This window comes from Leptodactylus fuscus, chromosome 6 (genome assembly GCF_031893055.1).
Source record: "Leptodactylus fuscus isolate aLepFus1 chromosome 6, aLepFus1.hap2, whole genome shotgun sequence".
In the NCBI taxonomy this organism is placed as follows: Eukaryota; Metazoa; Chordata; class Amphibia; order Anura; family Leptodactylidae; genus Leptodactylus; species Leptodactylus fuscus.
The window spans coordinates 80,610,415-80,626,710 of NC_134270.1; the positions used below are offsets into that span (position 1 = coordinate 80,610,415).

General features: G+C 42.6%; 1 protein-coding gene across 3 annotated transcripts in view; it reads right to left on the reverse strand.

Annotated features, from left to right (window-relative positions):
• The window catches only part of LOC142210835 (pleckstrin homology domain-containing family A member 7-like), a 68,921-nt gene extending 57,899 nt beyond the window's left edge, over positions 1-11,022 (reverse strand). For all 3 annotated transcript variants that reach the window (XM_075280286.1, XM_075280287.1, XM_075280285.1), the window contains exon 1: positions 10,651-11,022. The gene's annotated coding sequence lies outside the window, so the exon portion shown is untranslated. The remainder of the gene's footprint in view (positions 1-10,650) is intronic.
• Between the last annotated feature and the right edge of the window lie 5,274 nt (positions 11,023-16,296).

The window sequence follows — 16,296 nt, forward strand, 5'->3', positions numbered from 1 at the left end:
CACAAAGAGACAGGTCAACCTGTGTATGGCTTTATGTGCCCCATCTCTTAAGTTTACAAGTCCCCAGAGCCTGGTAAAGAACACAAACCTCAAAAGGGTTTAACAGGGGACAAGACTGAAGCTAAACACAAGAGTGTTAACGGCAATTACCTTCCTCCTATGACAATGGTGTTGGTTTGCAATTACAAGTCCCAATAATTTTAGAAAACCTGCGGCTTACAGAACAAGTAACAATGCAATGATGATAAAAGTATGTGAAACTCTACAAAGGATATCATGCAAAGAATGGCCAGGAAAATCTTAGTAGCCAGTGACCCTAAAAATTGACATTAGATGAAATATATAATATATTTATTTATTTAGCACTTAGTCATTTTCATATTGTCACGTAGCTATAACAACAGTGATCCACTGTAATATCTATGCATCATGTCAGAGTTACAATTTCTACCCTACATGTAGGTTTTTGTTGTCCGCTTGAAAAATCGGACATCTTTGTCAACAGACAGTTAAGGACACCCACGGACAGTAAAAGAACGCACCCGATGTCCATTTAAATCAATGCAAAATGTAATGGACACAGCTAGTGTCTGATGCTAATGTCTGCGCAAAATTTTGCACGGACATTAGCATCGGACACCGACGGTAGTGTGAATGCTCCCTATAAGGACTCAATTGTTTGTTCAAAAATATAAGAGTCAAAATCAATTCCAGACAGCCATTAAAAATGGACAATAACATTATGGCTGATTTATGGCAAACTTCAGTTGAGAATGTCAGTAACTAATTTTCATGTGTGGCCAAGAAGTTCCCCCACTATCCATTCCTTGATACGCATCTCTTATTACACAAGGCAAACTTCAAACAAACTCCAGAATGATGGTCAAACCCTTGGAAATGCCTTTTAGGCGGATGATACAACCAACACCCAAGTATAGGGAGAAGGAATTCCAGACAAACTCATAGTTCCTACTGTATGAGCAGCTTTACTTTTCAGGAATCTTAATTTAGTTAACCCACTACAAGACTGACAATTTGAGCGATACAAAATTAGCAGACTAAAATACCTAAAATGTTTTTTAAAGTTTTATTTATATAGTCCTGAGAACTCAAACAAGTACACCTGCCCCTTTTTTTTCTACAGAATAAACAATGGCTTCTGGGTAGCAGGTGTGATTGTAGAATTTGGAGAAGTTTTACAATCACTTTTTTCTTATTTTTTTTTAATGCATTTCTTATGTTCAGACAGTCCGTGCGAGGACAATTCAGTGGCCAAATTTGCAAAATGTATTCCTACTACTAACTACATTATATGGCCAAGCTTGAGATAATATTGTTGGTGATGAAAAAAGTCCAGGGCCAAAAAGTGGCCAAATGATGAACTGAGAAGTCACTGGGCAGATTTACTAAAAGTGGTGTATCTTATACAAGTCTTAATAATGGGCCAGATCAGCACAAGGAAAAAGATTTATAAAGAGACTCCTACTTCATAAGTCAGTTAGATGTCCTGCACCAGAATGGAAACCTACGCCAGTTATCCTTTATAACTCATGGCCAAAAACTGTTGTGGGTTATAATGAATCTGTCGAGTCGAAGTGTCTCTGTCTCACCCACAGTTGGACTATGTAACAAGCGAGACATGGATTGGGGCTTCTGGTTCATGTTTGGTGCAGGGAATGGCTTTATGTCAAAGATGGACCACATCTTAGGAAAGTTTAGAAGCAGCCCTACAATGTACTGGCATTAATACATTAGGCAATACCAATTTTTCTGCTGACATACTCCCTTTAAGGCCTTATCAGAGAAGCCCATATTAAGGGCAATTATCTGCAACAATGCTCCTAGGAAAGCTCATTAATAAGAATTACCCCTTCCAATAGACCTGGCAATCACCTGACTAACAAGAAAACTCCTGTTGGTCAGCTGAGTACAATTTTAGGCCAGGGCTCCACATAGCATTTTACAGTCAGAGCAAAGTGGATAGGATTCTAGAGAATCCCATACCCACTTTGTAGTACCAACCGCACTATGAACATGCCACAATTTCCAAATCTGACGCAGTCTATGGGGGAAGAGATGTGGCTATGCATTAGTATTTCCTCTCCTCTTTCCAAAGAAAATGCGTGGACGCTCAATTGATCTTCACATGCTTGTGTAGTTTGGGGGGCCCCCAATTAGGAGGAATAACTGCCAATTGAACAATAACTAATGAAGGCGTATGGGTACACTTAGATTACAGATCTGAGTAGTATGCACTTGGCCTAGAATGTCAACTACGACATCAGTAATAGGTCGATAACAAAGTCTACTTGTTTTCCCCAGGTAGGGCTCTTAAAACAATGTAACAGGGCCTCCCATTTTCAATCAGTGACCAGCTCTCTTTCTTTATCTACCACATACACAGAATTAAATCAGTGGTGATGGATTTAGTAGAAAGCTTTCTGGCCAGATAAACACTGCCAGGCTTTGTTCTCTAGCAAGACTGATAAAGACCCAAAGCACTATTTATAAAGCAAGCAAGGTAAGCAACAGTGACCTTTGTAGACATTGTGCTCAACAGCACTGACTCACCAGTCTGCTGATAAGTGCTGTCTTCCAAATTGAAAGGCCACAAAAGCATACAAGTCATATCTGTACATACAGAACATGCTCACCAAAATGGATTTTAAGTGCCCGACAGCTGCTCCCAATACAGTCCACAGAATGACCAGACAGGTACAACACAAGCACAAATTAACTTCAGGATGAGAATAATAGAAGGCTGCAGAAATGTTAGCTACAAGCCTTTAACATGTAAACATACTCTGAGTAATCAGCAATTTAAAACGTCAAAAGATTTGCCAATTTAAGGGCTCGTTCACACGGGGGGCGGATTTTGACAATATTTTGACTCGGGGAGCCAAGTCAAAATATGGTCAAAACCCGCCTGCCACGATGTCGCGGTTTCCCCCACCCCGGAGTCGGCTCAAATGAATGGGCCGACACCGAAGGTTGCGGCTGCCAGGCGGAATCCGCCCAAAGAAAGGGCTGTTCGCTTCTTTTTTTCCACTATCGGCAGTTGCCGATAGCGGAAAAAAGAACGCTAGTGGTCTCCATAGACCACCATTGTAAAGGGGTGGATTATGACGTGGATTCCGCTGTCAAAATTCGCCCCTTTGGCTCCGTGTGAACTAGCCCTAACCGTTTTATATTTGGAATGGATGTAGCTAGAAGAGGACAAGTGGGGAACAAACCAGGGTACCATTGGGGAAAGGTATATTCCAAGTTAGATTGGTTATAATTAGAGATGAGCGAACAGTAAAATGTTCGATATTCGTTTCGAGTAGCCACTCAATATTCGACTACTCGAATCCTATTATACTCTATGGGGGGGAAAATGCTCATTTCAGGGGTAGGCAACATTCGATCAAATTACACTTACCAGGTCCACGAGTGAGGGTTGGGCTGGATCCTCCGAGAAGTCTTCTCCATGCAGCGTCCCCGCGGCATCTTCCGGCTCTGAATTCACTCTGCCAGGCATCGGGCCTGGGCAGAGCCGACTGCGCATGCCCGCGCTACAAGAAAATGGCCGCTTGTAAGCTGCACGGAAGAGACTTCTAAAGGTAGGAGAAGAACCAGCGTTGATTGGCCAACTGTATAGCATTCGGCCAATCAATGCTGGTTCTGCATCGAACTTTTCCATTCGAATAGCGAGTGGTACTCGATCGAGTACTTCGAATACCGTAGTATTCGATCGAATACCTACTCGATTGAATACTACTCGCTCATCTCTAGTTATAATGTAGCTGTAAAAGTGATCAAAAACTGGTGGAATTTACCAAGACTGGCCTTTTCTCTTCACCCCACTCGACCCACACTCACAGAAAGTGGCGAGCGAGGAGCAAAATGGAGAATATGGTGCATTTTTGGAAGAAGAAAGGTCTTTCTAACAAAGATGCTCCACGTTAACATCCATTTATGCCAGAAAACTCTTGTACCAACCAGTTGATAAATCCCCACACTGTATGGGGTAAAGATGAACACAGCAATGTTAAGCAGAAGTCTGACCTTGGCCTAATGCTTGCATATACGTTCACCTCTACTAAATGTTTTTTTTCTGTTCCTTAGTCTTGCACCAAACTTTGACCCTTATTCTTATGGTAGAGTTGGAAGGGACCTCAAGGGCCATCGGGTCCAACCCCCTGCGAGTGCAGGTTTTTCAAAAGCCTGCCATCCATAGATTCTTATTCTTATGGTAGAATTCTTATGGTAGACCCTAAAGCACCCCCCATCAGTCTCTTAACATGCTTAACTCTTAGTATTGCATTCTCCTCATGTCATAGTTATAGAATCGCTATCTTAATGACAATGGGTTTTGGAAACTCCTTTGTTGGACAGATTGGGTTTTATTTAGCTCTTAGTTCAAAGTTAGCAGATTTAGTAAAATTAACTGTCTGTGTGGAGGGCAAACTGAATGTGCCCCATCTTCTGCTCAAATATTCTGTTTCAATGCAAAAATCAGTAAAAGGGCCCTCCTCCAACCACACACCTTTTATAACACTGGTTCTTTATGTGGGATATGGGCCTTTGGGTTCATTCAGGCACCAAGGCCTGGACTCAATGCACTGCCTCCAGCTAAAATACTAAACAGCAATGCCAAAACAAGGAGTGGAAAATAATAAAATTTAAAGAAAAAAAAAAGTTCCAAATATACATATTTCTGGAAACATGCACCATTCCTGGGAAGTTTTGCAGCTTCCAATAGTAGTCAATAGCGTTGAGCAAATAGTATTCGATCGAAACCTCGCCGACATAGGAATGCGTGTAATCGACTGAACACCAAGGGGTTAAACGCATCGAATATTCAATGCGTTTAACCCCTTGGTCTTCAGCCGATTACATGCATTCCTATGTCGGCAAGGAATTCTATCGAATACTATTTGCTCAACACTAGTAGTCAACCACCTGTGTGGGTCACCATTATAGAGTAACTACATCATCCAGGATATCCTATCAGTGGCACAGGGGCTATTTGCAGTTTAGGCATTAGCAGACAGATTAAACCCATACACACTGGTCATTTTACAAATGGTTAAGAACTTGCCAGCATGTTATAAAATACACACATTCCGTACAACTCCCTGCTTAGGTATTGTTTTTAGCCAGGGTTGGGTTACTAGATAGTTTTTGTTTTGTTTTTTAACTTGCCTCCAACACAAACAGAAGTCAGCATACATAGGAAACCTATAAATGCAAATAGATCTGAGGCAGGACAAAGCCTTCCTGGAGGCTATCCCAGGGTGGCTCATGGATATCACTGTCTCCTGGAAGGCCCCTACTGTTGTTTTGTTACTTCTTATCCTTTCAGACAATAGAGATAATTAAATAAAAACCTAGTGGTCAATTTCACAGACATAGCAAAGCAAAGAGGGGTTTCTGAAAGTCCGAATGAGTACAAACGCCCACATGCAGTACATGAACTTTTCATAACATACAACTTATATTAACTCATTCTTGGGTCTGAGACACCTAGAGGTCCATTTCTAGGTTACAATTCTCTTACACCATGATGGTCAATAGCCAGCTCCTGAAATAGTTTAGACCATACAACAGTGTTTATTTCATTACAACATACTTTAAGGGCCCCTTCACACAGCGTAAACGCGTCGTTCATTTAGACACGTATCCGAGCGCAGCGCTTCGAAACAGAGGACATTGATTTCAATGGGAAGCGCGGGTATATGTTTTGAAGCGCCGTGCTCGGACACGTGTGTACGTGTCTAAATGAGCGGCGCGCTTACGCTGTGTGAAGGGGCCCTAACACAATTGGTGAGGCTCAGTTCATATCTGCGTTAGGGCCATTCCGTTCCCCTCTCCGCATGAAAAACGTGAAGAGAAAAGTACTGCAAGCAGCACTTTTCTCTCTGCATTTGTCGTGGGGAAACCACACGGACTCCATTATAGTCTATCAGGTCCACAAGTTTCCTTGGGTAACCACTTTTTTAATGCAGACTAGGTTTCCATTCAGGGGGTCCCCAATCGGAAACCCACGTGTAGATGTGAAGTGGGCCGAACACTGTACAATAGGACAGGTGGAAGGATGAGCATGACATATCAACACAAGATTAATTTTTTTTGTATTGACAAACATTGTTATGAAACAAATACATGTAAACAGAAACAAGTTACATGGCGAAGGTACCTTATGTATTCAGACCACTAGGCCATCTGAGAATATGAACTTTAGCTTCAATAAAGACTATTAAAGAAGATATTTCACCACCTCCATCAACCACTCCAGCACTTTGCATACTTCAATAGACACCTCTCAACGGAGTCCTGTACAATTGGAACTCTAGTCCCCACCAAGACTGTGGAATTTGTAAGCCAACCCACCAACTAAGGCTTCTATGTTTCCACAGCCCGACTCCTATTCCAACTCCTTCATGAATGGCTGACAGCAGTCAAAAGCAGTCAAGTTCCTCTAATTATTTAAAAACAGTGATAGAATTCCTATGAAAGTAAATATGTAGCAAAATATGCATCTAGTTACACAATATTAATAATGGTATAATAGAATTTTAGAAAAACGAAATCACTTTATTTTCAATCTTGAGTCAGTAATGGTTTTCTGACTCCAGCCAAAACTCTCCTATTTCTGACTTCACAGTCCTGGTTCCAATAATCCGTTCTAGGCCCCCCTGCCTGCTCTTGCTTGAGACCACCCACTTGACAGTACAGAGACTAATTATCATATCAGGTAAGTATAACGCAAAGGAAGCCTTGACTGTCAATCAAGGTGAATCAGACAGCCTGACATCTGCATATTATCAGTTTTTATGGATACACATACACAAGTCCTGATCCCCATTCTAAAAAACATAAGACATTACAGTCAGTGGTCCAATGCCATCAGCTCTGTATGCCGGAAACATGCCCGGTCAGCAGTATTGCTGCATTATCAGACGGCAGACTACTGGATACGGACTTACCATCTGGTGTATTACATAGACTGCATTACAGACTAAAATGTGCCTCTTGTCGGAGAACACGCCTCTTTGTTTGCCCGTGGGACACGTCTGTTAACACACCTACTGTGATTTAGTGATGACACAGGCTGAATCATAATGCACACTCTGTTATTAGACGTTATCATTGGAAGGGTCAGAAAAACAATGTTAAATCATTTCCAGCTGGAGATTAAAAGTATTAAAGGGAATTTAACAACGAACTCTCAAAACCAGCTGGGTCATTTTTTTTTCCACTTTCTCATACCTTTTACTACATCTGCTAAACTTTTTATATAGCTCTAAAATTTGTTCCGCATTTGGAGGTTACATGGTGACTTTGTAGCATGACAGCCCAACCTGTATATAAAACATCCCAAATAGGACACACCATTCATACAGAAGTGTGACTGCATCCTTAAGGCTGGGGTACCACACAGGGTGTAAATGCTGTGTAAACGGCTGCGTTTTTGGAAGTTGCAGAATGTCAACGCCAGTGGTTTAACTATAGGTATAATTAATTGAAGCAGAAAGTCCACAGAGGAAAACTTTACGGACTTTCTGTGATAAGCAAGTGGGGGGACGACGACAAAAAACACACACACACACACTTTCTGACTGCAGCCCGCTACATGGGTTTCTTAAGACTTAGGATCAAGTGTCACAGCAGATCTCTCCCATTCATAACCACTAACTAACATGGCTTTTAAATCAGCTGATTGGTGAGGGTCCAAGAGTCAGACCACCACCAATGTCATATTGATGACCTGCCCTAAAGATAGGCTATCAATATTAAAGTCCATTAAACCCCTATAAGGGTGCATTCACACTGAGTAAACGCTAGCTTATTCTGAACGTAAAACACGTTCAGAATAAGCGGCGTCTAAAGCAGCTCCATTCATTTCTATGGGAGCGGGGATACGAGCGCTCCCCATAGAAATGAATGGTCTGCTTCTTTCACTCCGTGCAGTCCCATTGAAGTGAATGGGGAGTGCCGGCGTGTACGCTCCGGCATGAGCAGAGCTTGCCGTATACGCCGGCACTCCCCATTCACTTCAATGGGACTGCACGGAGTGAAAGAAGCAGCCCATTCATTTCTATGGGGAGCGCTCGTATCCCCGCTCCCATAGAAATGAATGGAGCTGCTTTAGACGCCGCTTATTCTGAACGTGTTTTACGTTCAGAATAAGCTAGCGTTTACTCAGTGTGAATTCACCCTAAAGCCGGGGATAATACGCAGTGCTTGGCCACAATGGAACAGCAGTGGCAAAATTGCTGTGTTTTACTATACCTGCAAAATGGATGGGATTCTGGTTTATCCCATCCCCACATTGCAGAAAAAAAAAACCTGCAGCGGAAATGCTGCAATTTAAAAAAAAACAACATTTGTCCATTATACCTACAGAAATTTTCCATATAGGTTTAATAGAGGTAGAAAGTCCACAGAAGAAAAACTGTGGACAAAAACGCAATGTGTTTCTGCCGCAGTCTTTTCAGCAGTATTTTTTGGCCTCAGGTCGCTATGTGGGACCTTAGTCTAAAGAAAGCTTTTCACCACTTCCAATTAGGCGCTGTTCCACTAATTCTAGCACATTTGGAGTTTTGTTTTTTTTTTTCCTCTAGCCCCCACCATTCCTGAGTAATCAATGCTGTTAATTGCGGTGTCCGATATGCTATACAGGCTCTATAATGTCAGGCGGGAGAAGACAAGGGGTGTGAATCTGAGCTCTCACACTGGCTCCCTCTGATTTACAACCCACACTCTGGCACCAAAACTAACTGTGCTCGGGAATGGTGTAGGCTAGAGAAAAAATTCAAATTGTACCAGAATCAGTGGAGTAGTGCTTATTAACAGATGCTAAGAACTTGAATTGGTGGAGGTGGTGAAAGATCCTCTTTAAGGACAATCAATCAACCCACAGCTATTCCTCCTGACTACCCTTTTTTCATGTATATGACTATACTGGGTAGTATTTTTGATAACGTGCAAATTTATTTATTTTATTTTTTTTAAAAATAATATTATACAATGGTGAAAAACTAACGTTAAAGAGATTAAGTCACCACAAACAAACCCCACTAACATGGGAGACACTTTGGCCATCATCTGACTATTGCAGGTCAGGCTCCTAAGTACCCTCAGCAATAACCAGAGTAAGCCACAGCCATTCAGGCCCTGTGATGCTACAAAAGAGCAAGTCAGTACATGGTGATCATTAGGATCAATGGCCATCAATGTAATATATGGATAAGCCATGTCTGTCAGAGTGCAAGCTGCTATTCTGGTTCATTGTGTAGCTACAGGAGATGTTCCACATATGATGTGCATACACTGTATAATAGTTTGGACACATTTTCTTTGATTTAACATTTTAGATATGGATTAGGATTTACTTCAAAGCAAGTTTTGAAAATATGCAAAAATGAAGTAAACGTTGCATTCTAACACTGCACCAGGAGCCACCAACAACCTAATATTTATGAGACTCCTTGGAGCCACCCATGGAATTTCTGACAGCCATTATGCTTTGTTCCATCTTGGGATAAGTGGATTAAATAGATCTGATAGCAGGTTTATGAGGGGAATATGGCGATAGATATGGAAAGTAAATGGTCATTCATATATAAGGAATACTAATAAAGGTGACTGGGCACCATTCCTATGGTATAAGGGCATCTATTCTCACAAACATGTCACCCAAAAAGCCATTTATATAAAACATCACAAAACTGAAAGTGGTCTAGGGTACAGCCGCCAACGTAAGGTGGGCTCACAAACTTATATTCATCACTGGGCCCTGGCACATTTTTAACCTCTGACCTCCATTCAGTGACTTTTTACATAGAGTAATAGTTGTCCCTGGTGATTGTAGTGCCAAGGCTGCTGTAGACATTGGAAAGCACAACTGTAAAGTCATCCCTGTTCAGACTAGCAGGTGTGTAATGGGAACAAAGCAAGCACTATCCTGATCCACACCACCTATATTAATCCCAGGCAGCCATGTCCTTAACTCTTTGATTGCTGTAGCCTAAGCAAGGCTTGCAGAGAGTTAATGAATGGTAGTCTCAGAGCTGTGTGCCCAGGTTAGCTTCTGTACAGATCCCATTGCTATACTGAGCGTAGAGGGCTTTGCTGTGCCTGGTGCCATACTGTGCGCCTGACTGTCTGCTGGATATAGCAGGGGATTGTCACTTGGACATGTGAAGACTATTGTAGCTGGATCCAGACACGCAGGGAGTAATCCCCCTAGTGCCAGCCAGGCTTATCAAAGCAATGATCCTAAAATCAATGCACTATATGAGATGTATGCACACCAAGTCAAAACCTAGACAAAAGAGACACAACCCACCAAAGTGAATGAACACAACACTGTTTCCTATTACAGATTCATTACTCTGTTGCTTTGCTTAGCATACACTCATGCAGTTCATTGAGTCTGTGCACCTGAGTTCAGAAATGCAGATGAATCCCTCCATTGTACCTAAACTGACTATACGACTAGCAGCCAGCGCCTCTATACAACTCACAACATGATATTACACTTTGTAACAGTTCACACTCTACAACAGCAGGGAGGTGGTGTGTCTACAATGGAGCTAAAGAGTTACCCCAAACTTGCAGTGAACTTTCCCATAGAGTAACAGCGAGTTGCTTCAGTCTTACCTGGGACATGTGGTGCTGCCAGGCTGCTCTTCTACCAGTACAGATGAGCTCCCATTAGGACCACAGAACTTCAGATCTCAGCTTGAGTAGATGTTGCTGGTGGTCAGTGTGTTAGTTATGAGGACCACAGACCATCAGCCTTAGATCTCTGAGTAGATGTTTCTGGGGTCAGTGTGTTAGTTTCTGCCCGCTCTCCTCCCCTAGCATGCTGTGTTTACTTTCCCTGTCTGCCTTTTGATCAGCCTTATTCCTTATGTACTTCCTTTCCTCCTCTTCTCCTTCCTCTCATTCACTTCCCAACTACCTAGTTCCCCTCACTCCTTGTTCTCTGCTCCCTCTGTGTCTGTCTGTCTGCCTGCACACCTCCCCCCTCATGCCTCTCCCCTTCCATGGAGTTACAGGCAGGGTCTCCCTAGAACAATTGAAGGCCCAGCCTCTAGCAACTCCCAGATTCCAAAAGGCAGGATTAGGTTTCAGCCTGTCCACTCCCTCACTCGCCTGTTGATTCCAGACGTGTCTCAGGAGACAACAAAAAATGCCAAAATATGAGAGTATATCTAGTTATTTGCATCTAGTGGTTTTACATTCCTGTAACGGGAAATCTCTTAGCCTCCTCTGAATATCTCTAGAGGGTTTTATTAGTTACCTCGCTCATATAACCTGTGTGTCTGCCTTTATCTTCATCATCTAGGCAGAGGAAGAGAAGCCAAGAAGTCTGAGCCAACACTTTCCCATTTATCCAGCTAGTATCGCGGTATGAGCAGTAATAGCCAACTTTACCACAGTTAGGGCTCATTCACATATTACAGGTCCATACTAATATACTTGCTATGAAAAAAAAAACTGTACTAAAACACTTTACACATTACTTTGCGGTTTTTAAAAAATTTTTTTTACGTGCATGGCATATTTTCAATATGCCATATCTTCCCACATGTCTAGAAAGGCATCATTTGCAGCTTTTAGTTCCATGTTTGTACAGGTAACATACGCAGATTAGTTTTTGTGTTATTCATATATCTGCAACTTTAGTGAAATAGCAAAATAAGTTTATACTTCGACATAAAGAACAAATATAGGTGAAAAATGGAAAAATCAGAACACTGTACTAAAACCAAATACAATGTAAAATAACATTCAGATCATGTGTTCGTATCGACATGTATTTTCATACACAAGTGTGAATGAGCACTAAGCCTAGGAAATGGCCATTAAAAATGTACATTTGCCCCTGGGGAGTGCTCGTTTTCATGGATACCTCATACATTTGAGTGCTTTGAGGGATCTGTACTGAGGGCAGTAAATGCAGGTGTGACCGTAGCCAAAGAGTGTTAAAATGTTTAGGCTAGGGTTAAACAGCGATATTTGTCACATGATTAAAATTTGCATTTAAGGGTTGGTTCACATCTGTGTTGGTATTCCATTTGGGGGAGTCTGCATAGGGACCCCGAACGGAATACCAAACGCAATTGCAGGCGCTGTGCAGTAAAAGCACACAGATCCCCATAGACTATAATGGGGTCCGCGTGCTTGCCACCAGATCTTCGCACAGAACATGCGGACAGGAAAGTAGTTCACAATCTACTTTGCTGTCCACATGATTCATGCGGGCAGCGCATGGCAAGTACATGGACCCCATTATAGTCTATGGGGTCCGTGTGCTTTTACTGCACAGTGCTTGCAATTGCGTTTGGTATTCCATTCGGGGGGTCCCCATGCGGACTTCCCCTGGACGGAATACCAATGTGGATGTGAACCAAGCCTTAATCGCGCAGTCACACAACTTTAATGTGATGCGATTTTGCTGCGATATTTCTGTGACATGGATGCATCAGTAATTCCTTGTTTTTTTTTATGAAGATACTTTAAAGATTAGAATTAACTGTCTCCACCTGCACAAATACACATGAATTAAAAAAAACAACAACTGGATAGTATGCAAAATTACAGCAAAGATTTTAAAGAGGACCTTTCACCTCCTGGGACACATGCGGTTTTATACACCGCTAGAAAGCCGACAGTGCGCTGAATTCAGCACCAGACAGTATAATATCCCATAGCGACCCCTGTACACAGTATAATGTCGCATAGCGGCCCCTCCACACAGTATAATGTCCCATAGCGGCTCCTCCACACAGTATAATGTCGCTATGACCCCTCCACACAGTATAATATCACTACGACATGCGGTTTTATACACCGCTAGAAAGCCGACAGTGCGCTGAATTTAGCACCAGACAGTATAATATTCTATAGCGACCCCCTGTACACAGTATAATGTCGCATAGCGGCCCCTCCACACAGTATAATGTCCCATAGCGGCTCCTCCACACAATATAATGTCGCTATGACCCCTCCACACAGTATAATATCACTACGACATGCGGTTTTATACATCGCTAGAAAGCCGACAGTGCGCTGAATTCAGCACCAGACAGTATAATATCCCATAGCGACCCCTGTACACAGTATAATGTCGCACAGCGGCCCCTCCACACAGTATAATGTCGCATAGCGGCCCCTCCACACAGTATAATGTCCCATAGCGGTTCCTCCACACAGTATAATGTCGCTATGACCCCTCCACACAGTATAATATCACTACGACATGCGGTTTTATACACCGCTAGAAAGCCGACAGTGCGCAGAATTCAGCACCAGACAGTATAATATCCCATAGCGACCCCTGTACACAGTATAATGTCGCATAGCGGCCCCTCCACACAGTATAATGTCGCATAGCGGCCCCTCCACACAGTATAATGTCGTTATGACCCCTCCACACAGTATAATATCACTACGACATGCGGTTTTATACATCGCTAGAAAGCCGACAGTGCGCTGAATTCAGCACCAGACAGTATAATATCCCATAGCGACCCCTGTACACAGTATAATGTCGCATAGCGGCCCCTCCACACAGTATAATGTCGCATAGCGGCCCCTCCACACAGTATAATGTCGCATAGCGGCCCCTCCACACAGTATAATGTCCCATAGCGGCTCCTCCACACAGTATAATGTCACTACGACCCCTTCATACAGTATAATTTCCCATAGCAGCCCTTACTGTAGCGGCCTTCCACAAAGTATAATGTGCCATAGTGGCCCCTCCATAGATACAATTTTTTCAGACCCCCTGAGTATAATGACAAAGCCATAGGGAGCTGGCTCTCCTTGGCTCCAGCACAATTCCCTGTTTTTATGTTTTCTCACCTCCTATGGGCCTCCAATCACTATGGCACTACCACACACAACATCCTGACACTAGGGCCATATTTTTGCTTGTTTTATATTATTCCTGTTCCACTTTGTATATATTTTGTGTTTTGTAATGTTTTACAGCTTCCGTTATGTGTTTTCTCTCTTTATGGAGCTATCCTCTGTGGATTGGTACATCGTGTTACCAAGTCCAGTATGATCACCTACAGTGGAACTCCTACTACTAACCCCTATCTGGGAAGCTGCATCGGTTATTTGTTACCTCAGTACGTCATTTTATTTAACTGTACTGCTGCCTCTTGAGTCGTTCCTGCACTTATCATCAAGGCCCTCCTGTCCACCATCGTCTGGCTTAAGAGAGCACAATGGGGGAACTACGAGCACCATCAAGTACAACACAGGCCCTCTCAACCTTACCCAAACTTGGGAGGTGGGCTGGAGTGTCGTTGGCCTACACCGCTCCTACTATTCCCATCCTCTGCCTCCCTCATGTTAGTTGAATGTTGCAGTTGTCAAAGCTTCCCTTTTGATGATTGGTGGAGTACCTGTTAGTCAATTGAGGAGAAAGATTTCTACCAATAAGAGCTTCTCCTCTCTTACAAATGGTCAGAACTCATCCTATGATGTCAGGAAAACTTGTTTCTCTCTTTTTCCATCCCGTCGCCCCGTAGCAGTTGGCACCCTCTGTTGTACATACTATAAATACAGGATTGGCATGTACTTTACCAGCCTATGCCTCAAAAGGAGACACAAAGATTTTTTCCTTAGATTCCATATGAATCCTAATGCTCCCAGCCATCATTCAGCCAATGTGTAAGGCCACCTTTAACATGTAGTTTCAACCAGGTTGACCCTGGACTTTTTGGTTTTTTTCTACTGCAGTAGTGAGGTGACATGTAAATTCATCTGAGTGACTAATTTCCTTGACACACTTTAATTGCATATGAGCAACACATTTTGAGAACCTTCTGCCCTTTGTGAACTTGGTCTAAGGCTGAGTGCACACAGGGTTTTTTAGTCCGGAAACTGAGGCGGAGGCTGCCTAAGTTTCCGGACCAAAAAACGGGTAGCCGCGACTGAATGCTGATGTAGTGCACCGGCATCCAGTTGCGCACTCCACTCTGTATTAGGCCCAATGAATGAGCCTAGTTGAGAGAAGCGAGTGTCTTCAGGTGGATTCGCTAGGTGAATCGGCCTGAAGAATGAGCATGTCCGTTCTTTTTTCCCGGAGCCGGAACAAAGACCTGACCAGCTCCCATTGATTTCAACGGGAGCTGTCTTTTTGGTCAGGATTTTGAGACGAATACGGCCTCAAAATCCTGACCAAAATACCCCGTGTGAACTCAGCCTAAAACTAGGTGCACATGACCATGTGCATGTAGCCAGTCCCTGATGAAATGGATGACATCCGAGTGCCACCAGCTCCTAAATGGGTCCACTCACTTTGTCTTAGTAGTATAGGACATGTCCTGAGTTTTGACACATATATGGGCCCATGATAATACACAGGTGTGTGTATGAGTCAATAAAGATGAAGATCATGGCTAGCACACTGATGAAGCACATGGTCATGTAAGTGCATAGAGCATTGGAAATTTTCAACAGGATCCTCTAATGTATGTTAATCTTTAGAACCTATTACTTGAAAAGAACATCTACTTTAGTTTCCATACTACATAGTAATGTCTAGTTTTAGCACAGTTTGTATTGTGAATTTATGTCTGGAAACATCATTGACCCTTCAGTCTGTAGCCAAAAGCGAGGTGTGGTTGAAATGTAATGAGATGAAGAGCTGCAGGGAAGGAGCTGCTGCATTAGGGATATTAAAATATCCAACACATGTTTTATATTCTTATCTGTCCGCATTATACATCTACTTATTTATTTAAAGGTTTTCCGACTGTGAAAATCATTAGGAAGACATATTGTTATGGACCAAACAGCCTGCAGGGGTACGCAGCTGCACAGACAAAAGTACAGAGAAAGATCCAGGATAAAGAACAAACAGTAGCAGAATAGGGAGCACTAATCCTGGACCTGCACATTAAGCAACTGTTGTTTTGTTTGTCAACAATGTTTTCAGACTAGAACATTGTAAATCCTTTACTATCCAATTTATCCCGGCACATTGGGGAACTGCCAAGATGTTCCTTATAGGGAGATAAGATCAGTGTCTTTATGCATGGGCAGAGCCGGTCACTGATGGTGATTGGTTCACAGGTCTACAGGTTTAATTTAACGTTGGGAAGCAAATATGGCAAGTGGGCTTTATTTCATGGTTATGGCTCTAATGATGGATGCCATAGAGCATATATACCACAGCCCATACATAGGTCATACTATAGGCCAGCTGTCAATCCTGCACTCAAGTATTTTGGTGTGGAAAAGTCACAAAATAGGGTTTTGCAACTTTCTAGATCCAAA